This window comes from Anomaloglossus baeobatrachus, chromosome 1 (genome assembly GCF_048569485.1).
Source record: "Anomaloglossus baeobatrachus isolate aAnoBae1 chromosome 1, aAnoBae1.hap1, whole genome shotgun sequence".
NCBI classification, from domain to species: Eukaryota; Metazoa; Chordata; class Amphibia; order Anura; family Aromobatidae; genus Anomaloglossus; species Anomaloglossus baeobatrachus.
Window position 1 is genome coordinate 143,059,562 of NC_134353.1, and position 14,389 is coordinate 143,073,950.

General features: G+C 49.0%; 1 protein-coding gene across 1 annotated transcript in view; it reads right to left on the reverse strand.

The window, feature by feature from the left end:
- The window catches only part of ASAH1 (N-acylsphingosine amidohydrolase 1), a 77,374-nt gene that overhangs the window by 7,997 nt on the left and 54,988 nt on the right, over positions 1-14,389 (reverse strand). The window lies entirely within an intron of this gene.

Consider the following 14,389-nt stretch of genomic DNA (forward strand, 5'->3'; position numbering starts at 1 on the left):
AGAAGAAAGAAGAAAGAAGAAAGAAGAAAGAAGAAAGAAGAAAGAAGAAAGAAGAAAGAAGAAAGAAGAAAGAAGAAAGAAGAAAGAAGAAAGAAGAAAGAAGAAAGAAGAAAGAAGAAAGAAGAAAGAAGAAAGAAGAAAGAAGAAAGAAGAAAGAAGAAAGAAGAAAGAAGAAAGAAGAAAGAAGAAAGAAGAAAGAAGAAGAGTCCAATCATAAGGGTTCCCTCACATCTGCATATGAAAAGTCGGTCCAGTTTTCAGTGAAAAAAAGTTGAATGAGTGAAATCAGTTGAGTATTCCATATGTAATAGTGCTATGCAAGTGTGATAAATGCCCACCCATTACTAATCCCACAGCTTGATGCCATATGGCAATTCACAGCTGACAACATCCCCATATATTACCCTGTTTTGCCACCACAGCAAGTACAGCGCCAGATTTGGCGCTTCTAATAGATGCACCACTTCTGGTGCAAGTACGGGCTGCTATTTTTAGGCTGGGAAGGGTCAAATAACCATGGCCCATCCCACCATTCAAATATCAGCCCCCAGTTGTCTGCTGTCCCCTGGCTGATTTTAAAAAATAGGGGGGCCCTACATCATGTTTTTAAATTATTTGTTCAAATCATTTACATTTTCCAAAATTAGCCAAGAGACAGCAGACAACTGAGGGCTGCAGACCATAACTGCTGCTGTACCCGTGCTGGTTATGAAAATTAGGGGGAACCCCACGGAATTTTTTTTTTTCTAAAATTATTTAGTACCACTGCTAAACAGCTGTAAAAGCCATCTAGTTATCACTATCTATATAACCATATTTGTCAGTTCATAAGAAGCCCCCAAAATTTAGAGGGGGGGGGGGGGGGGGACGAAAACGGGCATGAGGTAGATTGAGCAATCGGCCCAATGACCAGAAGACATCTCTTCTGCGCACGCACCACTTCCGAGCGCCATTTTCCTTAAGTCCACAGCTGGGAGATCAATGGGTTAGAAGCAGAGCGTACGCAGATGAGATCTTAAGCAGAGAGCGCCATCTGCGCATGTGCTGACTCTGGGCCCCATTATTTGAACCCCGCACAGTCAATATTTTCAGGATGATCCCTGCCTCAACACAGCAGCCCGCAGCATTGCCCCTGCCTCCTCTGCACTACCTCACAATAAGCTACATTCGAATTATAAGACACACCCTCATTTTCCACCCAAAATTTTGGGAGGAAAAGAGAGTCTTATAATCCGAAAAATACGGTATCTGTGTCTTCTCTTTAGCTAGCATTTATATATCAACTACTTTTCTGTCTTTGTTTTTTATGTGTAAAAGATGTGCAAACATTTCAGTGTCATGCATTTTTTTTTCCTGGTACCGCTCACATGGATGTACAAAACGGAAGGTGCAACACGTGCATTTTAAACACAGACGTATAGTTGTCTCCTAACATGCAACACCAGGCCTGCCAATACCCAGCTATTGAGTTGGTGTAAAAGCATTAAGTAAAGCAAAACAAAGACTACCTAGATAAGGAAGAAAACGGTCATCTAAGAAATGCTAAGAAGGGAATTTTGTTTACTTACCGTAAATTCCTTTTCTTCTAGCTCCTATTGGGAGACCCAGACAATTGGGTGTATAGCTTCTGCCTCCGGAGGCCACACAAAGTATTACACTTTAAAAAGTGTAACCCCTCCCCTCTGCCTATACACCCTCCCGTGCATCACGGGCTCCTCAGTTTTGGTGCCAAAGCAGGAAGGAGGAAACTTATAAATTGGTCTAAGGTAAATTTAATCCGAAGGATGTTCGGAGAACTGAACCATAAACCAAAGAACAATTCAACATGAACAACATGTGTACACAAAAGAACAAACAGCCCGAAGGGAAGGGGGGCGGGTGCTGGGTCTCCCAATAGGAGCTAGAAGAAAAGGAACTTACGGTAAGTAAACAAAATTCCCTTCTTTGGCGCTCCATTGGGAGACCCAGACAATTGGGACGTCCAAAAGCAGTCCCTGGGTGGGTAAAAGAATACCCCGATAAAAAGTCGAAAACGGCCCCCTCTTACAGGTGGGCAACCGCCGCCTGAAGGACTCGCCTACCTAGACTGGCATCTGCCGAAGCATAGGTATGCACCTGATAGTGTTTTGTGAAAGTGTGCAGACTAGACCAGGTAGCCGCCTGACACACCTGCTGAGCCGTAGCCCGGTGCCGCAATGCCCAGGACGCACCCACGGCTCTGGTAGAATGGGCTTTCAGCCCTGAAGGAATCGGAAGCCCTGAAGAACGGTAGGCTTCAAAAATCGGTTCCTTGATCCACCGAGCCAAGGTTGACCTGGAAGCCTGCGACCCCTTACGCTGGCCAGCGACAAGGACAAAGAGCGCATCAGAACGGCGCAGTGGCGCCGTGCGAGACACGTAGAGCCGGAGTGCTCTCACTAGATCTAACAAGTGCAAATCCTTTTCACATTGGTGAACTGGATGAGGGCAAAATGAAGGTAAGGAGATATCCTGATTGAGATGAAGAGGGGATACCACCTTAGGAAGGAATTCCGGGACCGGACGCAGAACCACCTTATCCTGGTGAAAAACCAGGAAGGGGGCTTTGCATGACAGCGCTGCAAGCTCCGACACTCTACGGAGCGATGTAACTGCCACTAGAAAAGCCACCTTCTGCGAAAGACGTGATAAAGAGACATCCCGCAGCGGCTCGAAAGGTGGTTTCTGAAGAGCCCTTGGAACCCTGTTAAGATCCCAGGGTTCCAGCGGCCGCTTGTAAGGTGGGACTATGTGGCAAACTCCCTGCAGGAACGTGCGGACCTGCGGAAGCCTGGCTAGACGTTTTTGAAAAAAAACACGGAAAGCGCCGATACTTGTCCCTTGAGAGAGCCGAGAGACAAACCCTTGTCCATTCCAGATTGAAGGAAGGAAAGAAAAAGTGGGTAAGGCAAACGGCCAGGGGGTAAAACCCTTATCAGAGCACCAGGATAAGAAGATCCTCCAAGCCCTGTGATAGATCTTGGCGGACGTTGGTTTCCTGGCCTGTCTCATGGTGGCAATGACATCTTGAGATAACCCTGAGGACGCTAGGAGCCAGGACTCAATGGCCACACAGTCAGGTTGAGGGCCGCAGAATTCAGATGGAAAAATGGCCCTTGAGACAGCAAGTCTGGGCGGTCTGGGAGCGTCCACGGTTGACCCACCGTGAGGTGCCACAGACCCGGGTACCACGACCTCCTCGGCCAGTCTGGAGCGACGAGGATGGCGCGGCGGCAGTCGGACCTGATCTTGCGTAACACTGAGCAGCATTGCCAGAGGAGGAAATACATAAGGCAGTCGAAACTGCGACCAATCCTGAACTAATGCGTCCGCCGCCAGAGCTCTGTGATCCTGAGACCGTGCCATGAATGTCGGGACTTTGTTGTTGTGCCGAGACGCCATGAGATCGACGTCCAGCGTTCCCCAGCGGCAACAGATCTCTTGAAACACGTCCGGGTGAAGAGACCATTCCCCTGAGTCCATGCCCTGGCGACTGAGAAAGTCTGCTTCCCAGTTTTCTACGCCCGGGATGTGAACGGCGGAGATGGTGGAGGCTGTGGTCTCCGCCCACAGCAGAATCCGCCGAACTTCTTGGAAGGCTTGACGGCTGCGCGTGCCGCCCTGGTGGTTGATGTACGCGACCGCCGTGGCGTTGTCCGACTATGCGGATCTGCCTGCCCTCCAGCCACCGATGGAACGCCTTTAGGGCTAGATACACTGCCCTTATCTCCAGAACATTGATCTGAAGGGAGGACTCTGTCGGAGTCCAGGTTCCCTGAGCCCTGTGGTGGAGAAAAACCGCTCCCCACCCTGACAGACTCGCATCCGTCGTGACCACAGCCCAGGATGGGGGCAGGAAGGATTTTCCCTTTGACAGAGAAGTGGGAAGAAGCCACCACTGAAGAGAGGTTTTGGCTGCCAGAGAAAGAGAAACGTTCCTGTCTAGGGACGTCGACCTCCTGTCCCATTTGCGGAGAATGTCCCATTGGAGTGGACGCAGATGAAACTGCGCAAAGGGGACTGCCTCCATTGCTGCCACCATCTTCCCCAGGAAGTGCATAAGGCGTCTCAAAGGGTGTGACTGTGCCCGAAGAAGAGAGTGCACCCCTGTCTGCAGCGAACGCGGTTTGTCCAGCGGTAGCTTGACTATCGCTGAGAGAGTATGAAACTCCATCCCGAGGTAAGTCAGTGATTGGGTTGGAGTCAATTTTGACTTTGGGAAATTGATGATCCACCCGAACCTCTGGAGAGTCTCCAGAGCAACGGTCAGGCTGTGTTGACATGCCACCCGGGAGGGTGCCTTGACTAGGAGATCGTCTAAGTAAGGGATCACCGAGTGGCCCTGAGAGTGTAGGACTGCCACAACGGATGCCATGACCTTGGTGAAGACCCGTGGGGCTGTCGCCAGGCCGAAAGGCAGTGCCACAAACTGAAGGTGTTCGTCCCCGATGGCGAAATGCAGGAAGCGTTGATGCTCGGGTGCGATCGGCACGTGGAGATAAGCATCTTTGATGTCGATCGATGCTAGGAAGTCTCCTTGGGACATCGAAGCGATGACAGAGCGGAGAGATTCCATGCGAAACCGTCTGGTTCTCACGTGTCTGTTGAGCAATTTGAGGTCCAAAACGGGACGGAATGATCCGTCCTTTTTTGGCACCACGAACAAGTTGGAGTAAAAACCGCGACCACGTTCCTGAAGGGGAACGGGGATCACAACTCCTTCTGTCTTCAGAGTGTTCACCGCCTGAAAAAGCGCATCGGTTCGCTCGGGGGGGCGGAGATGTTCTGAAGAAACGAGTCGGAGGACGAGAGCTGAACTCTATCCTGTAACCGTGAGACAGAATGTCTCTCACCCATCGGTCTTGGACATGTGGCCACCAGGCGTCGCAAAAGCGGGAGAGCCTGCCACCGACCGAGGATGCGGTTTGGGGAGGCCGAAAGTCATGAGGAGGCCGCCTTGGAGACGGTGCCTCTGGCGGTCCTTGGAGGACGTGTCTTAGACCGCCATGCATGAGAGTTCCTCTGGCCCTTCTGTGGCCTGTTGGACGAGGAGGATTGGGATCTGGCTGAGGGCCGAAAGGACCGAAACCTCGCTTGAATTTTCCGTTGCTGAGGTCTGTTTGGTTTGGACTGGGGTAAGGACGAGTCCTTTCCCTTGGATTGCTTAATAATTTCATCCAATCGCTCGCCAAACAATCGGTCGCCAGAAAATGGTAAACCGTTTAAGAACTTCTTGGAAGCAGAGTCTGCCTTCCATTCGCGTAGCCACATGGCCCTGCGGACTGCCACCGAATTGGCGGATGCTACCGCTGTACGGCTAGCAGAGTCCAGGACGGCATTCATGGCGCAGGATGAAAATACCGACGCCTGAGAAGTCAAAGACGCTACTTGCGGAGCAGAGGTACGTGTGACCGCATTAATCTCAGACAGACAAGCTGAGATAGCTTGGAGTGCCCACACGGCTGCAAAGGCCGGGGCAAAAGACGCGCCTGTGGCTTCATAGATGTGGCATCCTTGAGCGATGAACCGTCAGCCACTGATACTACGGATCTCTCCGCCAGTCTAGAGACTGGAGGATCCACCTTGGGACATTGAGCCCAACCCTTAACTACGTCAGAGGGGAAGGGGTAACGTGTGTCATTAAGGCGCTTAGTAAAGCGCTTGTCCGGAAAAGCTCTGTGCTTCTGGACAGCGTCTCTGAAGTTAGAGTGATCGAAAAAAGCACTCCGTGTACGCTTGGGAAACCTAAACTGGTGTTTCTCCTGCTGTGAAGCCGACTCCTCTACAGGTGGAGTTGGGGGAGAAAGATCTAGCACCTGGTTGATGGACGCTATAAGGTCATTTACTATGGCGTCCCCTTCAGGTGTATCAAGATTGAGAGCAACGTCAGGGTCAGAGCCCTGAGCTGCGACCTCCGCTTCATCCTCCAGAGAGTCCTCAAGCTGAGACCCCGAACAGCGTGATGAAGTCGGGGAAGATTCCCAGCGAGCCCGCTTAGCCGGTCTGGGGCTGCGGTCCGTGCCAGAGTCCTCCACGTGATACCTAGGGGTCACCCCGGGAGCACGCTGCGGCGCAGACCGAGAGGGGCCTGGGGACGATGATCCCGCAGTGCCCGGGGCCTGTGTAAGGGCCGGTCTGGACTGCAAGGCTTCTAGTATCTTAGCAGACCATTTGTCCATAGACTGAGCCATGGATTGTGAAAGTGACTCAGAGTTTCTCAGCTAAAACTGCAAACTCTGTCCCTGCCACCTGGACAGGGGAAGCCGGCGGTTCTACCTGAGCCGAGGGTCCCACCAGTGCCCAAGGCTCCGGCTGAGCGAGTGCCACAGGGCCCGAGCATTGCTCACAGTGAGGGTAGGTGGAACCTGCAGGTAAGCATAGCCGCACAAGAGGTACAGGTTGCAAAATAACCCTGTGTCTTGGCACCCTTGCTCCTTGTGACCGACATGCTGTTGTCTCCTAGGAGAGTGATCACTGAGGGTATATAGCCAAAGGCAAAACAATGCGGCCGAACAGAGAAAATATAAATATATATATAAATATATATATAAATATATATATAAATATATAAATATATATATAAATATATAAATATATATATAAATATATAAATATATATATAAATATATAAATATATATATAAATATATAAATATATATATAAATATATAAATATATATATAAATATATAAATATATATATAAATATATAAATATATATATAAATATATAAATATATATATAAATATATATATATATAAATATATATATATATAAATATAAATATATATATATATATATATATATATATATATATATATATATATATATATATATATATATATATATATATATATATATATATATATATATATATATATATACCCACCTGTGTCCACCAGATTCCCTGCCTTGGGTCTCCCAGAGCTGCAGCCATAAGTCCTCCACCGGCAGAATGTGTTTAAAACATGGCTGCCGGAGCTCTCAGGGGAGAGGGGGCCGTGGGCAGCGACTAATAAAGTGCGGGAATCTGGTGCCCCACAGTGATCAGTGAGAGGGGAGGACACCTAAAGTGTGCTCCAGCCCTCATTGTCGACGTCAGATCGACCGTCCCGCCCTTACCCCTGACTGGCAGGCCCGGGGGCGGGAGTTATGGCACTAGGCCACAAGAAGCCGGGGACTAAATTTAATACCGCGGCCGGCAAACAGGCGCGGTCGGCGCGGTAGTCCCGGTCGTCATAAAAATACAGCAGCCGCTGCAGCGTCTGAGACCAAGCGCTCCATGCACCGTCCCCAAGGGGACACAGAGTACCTTTAGATGCAGGGCCCTGTCCCTGATGATACCCAGTCTCCTGTCCGTCAGATTCCCACAGGGGCTGCGGAGGGAGCCCGGTCCCAGTGCCTGGATGACCGGTTAGGATCCCACTTCCCCAGAGCCTCTAAGGGATGGGGAAGGAAAACGGCATGTGGCTCCATCCTTTGTACCCGCAATGGGTACCTCAACCTTAGCAGCACCGCCGACTCAGTGGGGTGAGCAGGGAGCATGCCGGGAGCCCTGAATTGGGGGCCCTCTTTTCTTCCATCCGATACAATCAGCAGCTGCTGCTGCTAAAATGGGAGCTCGAGTGAATGTGTGCCTCCTTCAACACAAAGCATAAAACTGAGGAGCCCGTGATGCACGGGAGGGTGTATAGGCAGAGGGGAGGGGTTACACTTTTTAAAGTGTAATACTTTGTGTGGCCTCCGGAGGCAGAAGCTATACACCCAATTGTCTGGGTCTCCCAATGGAGCGACAAAGAAAAAAGATTTTATGGTGAGTATGAAAAATACTCTTAACAATTCTCATTGGGGGACACAGAACCCATGGAACGTCTTAAAGGAAAATCTGTCACCAGGTTTTTGCAACCTCATCTGAGAGCAGCATATTGTAGAGAAAGAGACCCGGATGCCAACAATGTATCACTTTACTGGGTGCAGGAGTTGTGACACAGTTTCTAGCTACCACCACTGCTTTCTGTGTATATTATCAATTACAGGACTTAGCTTATCAAAGGAGGAGGTGTGTTCAGACCAGGGCTCTTGGTGCCATGTAGACCCAAACCGTGATAAATCAAGAGGTAAGGAGGACAGGGCACCACTCTATATGTAGAGACACTTGGGGAAAACCAAGACATACACAGCTGTTATGCTGAGTGCAGAAAAAATATATGTAGGTGACAGAAACACTGGTGTTGGAAAAACAAAAGCACAGCTGCAGGGTGCTACTTCAAAGATGGCAACATGATCCACTATGTGAACTAGTAGAAAAAAATGAAGAGCACTCACTGGTAGTTGCTGTGCAAATAGGTGCTAGTTTCTTCACAAGTGCGGTATTACATGTGAAGGCAGGAGGGAAGGAGCAGGACGGGGCGGCACGTCAGACAGCCGTTTCGCACTCTATACTAGTGCTTCGACTGGTCAGACCCATCGAAGCACTAGTATAAAGTGCGAAACGGCCGTCTGACGTGCCGCCCCGTCCTGCTCCCTCCCCGCCTGCCTTCACATGTAATACCGCACTTGTGAATAAACTTGCACACCAACTACCGGTGAGTGCTCTTCATCATTTTTTCTACTAGTTCACACCGTGATGATTGCCTGGTGATAAAACCTTCATTGTATGGAAACAGCACACTGCCTAATAAGTGACACATCGTTGAAATCTATACCTCAGCTCCAAAATTACGCTATCCTCAGATTACATTGCAAAAACCTGCTGACAGTTTTCCTACTCTATGGACTGAAAGAATTGACAATATTGCCGAATGAGGAATAATCATCTATCAGGTTACCACCTAAGTGACTGACCCTTGCAGTACCCTACTGTTAAGGCTGGAAACACATCTATGCGAGTAAAATCGGTCCGACTGGGCTGAAAAAAACTCGGCTGATTTTAGTTCACGTTAGGTGCGAGTGCAACGCAAGTGCGATGCTTTTTGCTTGCGTGTGTGTAGTGTTTGCGATGCTAGTTTCATGCAACATCTTAATTATATAAAAGCTATTACACATGTGTCATTTAATTTACCTTTGGGAATGTGATGTCACATTCATCTGTTGAATATTTAATGAGCGAAGTTACTGCCACACTCGCAAATGTGAACGCTGGTGCGCGTGTGTGATCCTACTTTTAATCCCCTTCCATAGGAAATCATTGGGACAAATTGTGCGAGAAACTCGCAAAAAAGCAGCATGCTGCGATTTTTTTTCTCAGTCAGATCTGGACTGAGAAAAAAAAAAAAAAAAAAAAAAAAAAAAAAAAAAAAAAAAAAAAATCGCAGGTGAGAGCTGAATCATTCACTAACATGTGTCCGATTCCAATGCGAGTTTTTCTCGCATTGCTCTACTGCGAGAAACTCGCAAGTGAGAAGCAGCCCTAAGACTATCGTACGCAAACACAAATGAGAGAGCTCTACAAAGATGTAGACTGCAGACTAAGTAGCAGTCTTTGAGCAGAAGAACAGATGCCTGGAAGCATATGATCAAGGAGGCGCTGCACCACTTAGGTGGAGTAAGCTGTGCCCTGGAAGGAGACGCCCTAGTTCAGCCCAATCTTCCGGAATGGGAAATTGAATCCAGAGAGCAATGATAGTCCTAAGGGTGACTGGACCTCCAAGAGCCCATTGGGCTGACAAAGAAAGGCATCTGGATGTCTGCGTGGAGCTGCACATATCTGACTACTTCAAATTGTGGAAGAAAAAGAAAAAAGAAAAAAAGAAAAAGAAGAACGGACATGAGATCACCTGGTCTTGGAAAAGGGGAGTGATAGGCGAGAGATTTTGCGGATTGAACAGAACGCATAATAGAAAAACACCGCTTTGCCGGAAAGCTGAATCAGAAGAGATGTCTCTGATCTGCGCAAAAGGAAACAACTGAATGGTGTTCAACATCAGATTGCAGTCCCACGGATATTGGTGGGGCCAATATGGTGGCCTCAAGTTTGCCCCCGTGCCTCAGCAGACTATCCATACCTGAAGTCTAGTATTCTGGTTCAGCTGAAAAAGACTAACCAAAAGGTGGGAACCTAACCTCTAGGAGTCAATTTTGTCTCAAGACTAGATGCAAAAATAAAAAGGAGATTAATACCAAAGAAGTTAGGTTTTCACCCATGTAGGAGAACAGGTCTAAACCCATGCTTATCACCAGTAGAAAGCCAGAAGTTTAATCTATGCCTTTATTCAAGGGTTAAAAATCAGGTCTACGCATTTCAGGGTACACAGACCCCTTCCTCAGGGCCAAAATGATAAATAGCAGGATATGACCTTGTGTGTCTTCTTTCAAGGAATGTTTTCACAGTGTTGCTCTATGGCAGGATGTATTATCATTTTGATAAATGATTTAGTCATCCCCAAACATCCTTTCAATTGATGGGATAAGAAAAGTGTCCAAAATTTCAATGTAAACTTGGGTATTTATTGAAGATGTAATGACAGCCATCTCCCCAGTGCCTTTACTTGACATGCAGCCCCATATCATCAATGACTGTGGAAATTAACATGTTCTCTTCCTTTCAGTCATCTTTTCATTGTTTAGCTTTTCTGTATGTAAGTTCCATTTCCTTTAGGCGGTTTCTTACAGTTCAGTCTCAGACATTAACTCCAGTTTCCTCCCATTCGTTCCTCATTTGTTTTGTTGTGCATTTCCTGTTTTGAAGACATATTGCTTTAAGTTTCCTGTCTTGACGCTTTGATGTCTTCCTTGGTCTACCAGTATGTTTGCCTTAAACAACTTCCCCATGTTGGTTGTTCACAGTCAGCTGTGTCTAACATCTGGACCAAATACAAACAACATCTTTTGCAACATTGCGTGATGATTTACCGTCTTTTAAGAGTTTGATAATCCTCTTGTTTCAATTGACATCTCGTGTTGGAGCCATGATTCATGTCAGTCCACTTGGTGCAACAGCTCTCCAAGGTGTGATCACTCCTTTTTAGATGCAGACTAACGAGCAGATCTTAGTTGATGCAGGTGTTAGTTTTGGGAATGAAAATTTACAGGGCGATTCCATAATTTTTTCCCCGTTTGGTCTTGAAAAGTAAGTTACTGGCTAGCACATTGTTTTCATAATTTTTTTTTAGTGTTTCTTAAAGCCAGAAAGTTGCCATTTGAAATGAAGGGAATTTTGTTTACTTACCGTAAATTCCTTTTCTTCTAGCTCCAATTGGGAGACCCAGACAATTGGGTGTATAGGCTATGCCTCCGGAGGCCGCACAAAGTATTACACTAAAAGTGTAAAGCCCCTCCCCTTCTGCCTATACACCCCCCGTGCTCCCACGGGCTGCTCAGTTTTGGTGCAAAAGCAAGAAGGAGGAAAAAAAAATTATAAACTGGTTTAAAGTAAATTCAATCCGAAGGAATATCAGAGAACTGAAACCATTCAACATGAACAACATGTGTACACAAAAAAAAAAAAAAAAAAAACAGGGGCGGGTGCTGGGTCTCCCAATTGGAGCTAGAAGAAAAGGAATTTACGGTAAGTAAACAAAATTCCCTTCTTTGTCGCTCCATTGGGAGACCCAGACAATTGGGACGTCCAAAAGCAGTCCCTGGGTGGGTAAAATACCTCGTAATAGAGCCGTAAAACGGCCCCTTCCTACAGGTGGGCAACCGCCGCCTGAAGGACTCGTCTACCTAGGCTGGCATCCGCCGAAGCATAGGTATGCACCTGATAGTGTTTCGTGAAAGTGTGCAGGCTCGACCAGGTAGCCGCCTGACACCTGCTGAGCCGTAGCCTGGTGCCTCAAAGCCCAGGACGCGCCCACGGCTCTGGTAGAATGGGCCTTCAGCCCTGAGGGAACCAGAAGCCCAGCAGAACGGTAAGCTTCGAGAATTGGCTCCTTGATCCACCGAGCCAGGGTTGATTTGGAAGCCTGTGACCCTTTACGCTGGCCAGCGACAAGGACAAAGAGTGCATCCGAGCGGCGCAGGGGCGCCGTACGAGAAATGTAGAGTCTGAGTGCTCTCACCAGATCTAACAAGTGCAAATCCTTTTCACATTGGTGAACTGGATGAGGACAAAAAGAGGGTAAGGAGATATCCTGATTGAGATGAAAAGGGGATACCACCTTAGGGAGAAATTCCGGAACCGGACGCAGAACCACCTTGTCCTGGTGAAACACCAGGAAGGGGGCTTTGCATGACAGAGCTGCCAGCTCAGACACCCTCCGAAGTGAAGTGACTGCTACTAGGAAAACCACTTTCTGCGAAAGGCGTGAGAGAGAAATATCCCTCATTGGCTCGAATGGTGGTTTCTGAAGAACCATCAGCACCCTGTTCAGATCCCAGGGTTCTAACGGCCGCTTGTAAGGAGGAACGATGTGACAAACCCTGCAGGAACGTGCGTACCTGTGGAAGTCTGGCTAGGCGCTTCTGGAAAAACACAGAGCGCTGAGACTTGTCCCTTAAGGGAGCTGAGCGACAAAACCTTTTCCAGTCCAGATTGAAGGAAGGACAGAAAAGTGGGCAAGGCAAAAGGCCAGGGAGAAAAACCCTGAGCAGAGCACCACGATAGGAAAATTTTCCACGTCCTGTGGTAGATCTTGGCGGACGTTGGTTTCCTAGCCTGTCTCATAGTGGCAATGACCTCTTGAGATAATCCTGAAGACGTTAGGATCCAGGACTCAATGGCCACACAGTCAGGTTGAGGGCCGCAGAATTCAGATGGAAAAATGGCCCTTGAGACAGCAAGTCTGGTCGGTCTGGTAGTGCCCACGGTTGGCCGACCGTGAGATGCCACAGATCCGGGTACCACGACCTCCTCGGCCAGTCTGGAGCGACGAGGATGACGCGGCGGCAGTCGGCCCTGATCTTGCGTAACACTCTGGGCAACAGTGCCAGCGGAGGAAACACATAAGGGAGCTGAAACTGCGACCAATCCTGAACTAAGGCGTCTGCCGCCATAGCTCTGGCATCTTGAGACCGTGCCATGAACGTCGGTACCTTGTTGTTGTGCCGGGACGCCATTAGGTCGACGTCCGGCATCCCCCAGCGGCAACAAATCTCCTGAAACACGTCCGGGTGAAGGGACCATTCCCCTGCGTCCATGCCCTGGCGACTGAGAAAGTCTGCTTCCCAGTTTTCTACGCCTGGGATGTGAACTGCGGATATGGTGGAGGCTGTGGCTTCCACCCACAGTAGAATCCGCCGGACTTCCTGGAAGGCTTGCTGACTGCGTGTCCCGCCTTGGTGGTTGATGTATGCCACCGCTGTGGAGTTGTCCGACTGAATTCGGATCTGCTTGCCTTCCAGCCACTGCTGGAACGCTTTTAGGGCCAGATACACTGCCCTGATCTCCAGAACATTGATCTGAAGCGAGGACTCTTGCTGAGTCCACGTACCCTGAGCCCTGTGGTGGAGAAAAACTGCTCCCCACCCTGACAGACTCGCGTCCGTCGTGACCACCGCCCAGGATGGGGGTAGGAAGGATTTCCCCTTCGATAATGAAGTGGGAAGAAGCCACCACCGAAGGGAAGCTTTGGTTGCCTGAGAGAGGGAGACGTTCCTGTCGAGGGACGTCGGCTTCCTGTCCCATTTGCGGAGAATGTCCCATTGAAGAGGCCGCAGGTGAAACTGCGCGAAAGGGACTGCCTCCATTGCTGCCACCATCTTCCCCAGGAAGTGCATGAGGCGCCTCAATGGGTGTGACTGACCTTGAAGGAGAGATTGCACCCCCGTCTGTAGTGAACGCTGCTTGTTCAGCGGAAGCTTCACTATCGCTGAGAGGGTATGGAACTCCATGCCAAGATATGTCAGCGATTGGGCCGGTGTCAGATTTGACTTTGGAAAATTGATGATCCACCCGAAACTCTGGAGAGTCTCCAGAGTAGCGTTGAGGCTGTGCTGGCATGCCTCTTGGGAGGGAGCCTTGACCAGCAGATCGTCTAAGTAAGGGATCACCGAGCGACCCTGGCAGTGGAGGACCGCGACTACTGTAGCCATGACCTTGGTGAAAACCCGGGGGGCTGTCGCCAGGCCGAACGGCAGTGCCACGAACTGGAGGTGTTCGTCTCCTATGGCGAAGCGCAGGAAGCGCTGATGCTCTGGAGCAATCGGAACGTGGAGATAAGCATCTTTGATATCGATCGATGCAAGGAAATCTCCTTGGGACATTGAGGCGATGACGGAGCGGAGGGATTCCATCCGGAACCGCCTGGTCTTTACGTGTTTGTTGAGCAGTTTTAGGTCCAGGACAGGACGGAAAGACCCGTCCTTCTTTGGAACCACAAACAGGTTGGAGTAAAAACCGTGACCCTGTTGCTGAAGAGGAACAGGGATCACCACTCCTTCTACCTTCAGAGTGTCCAATGCCTGCAGAAGAGCATCGGCTCGCTCGGGAGGCGG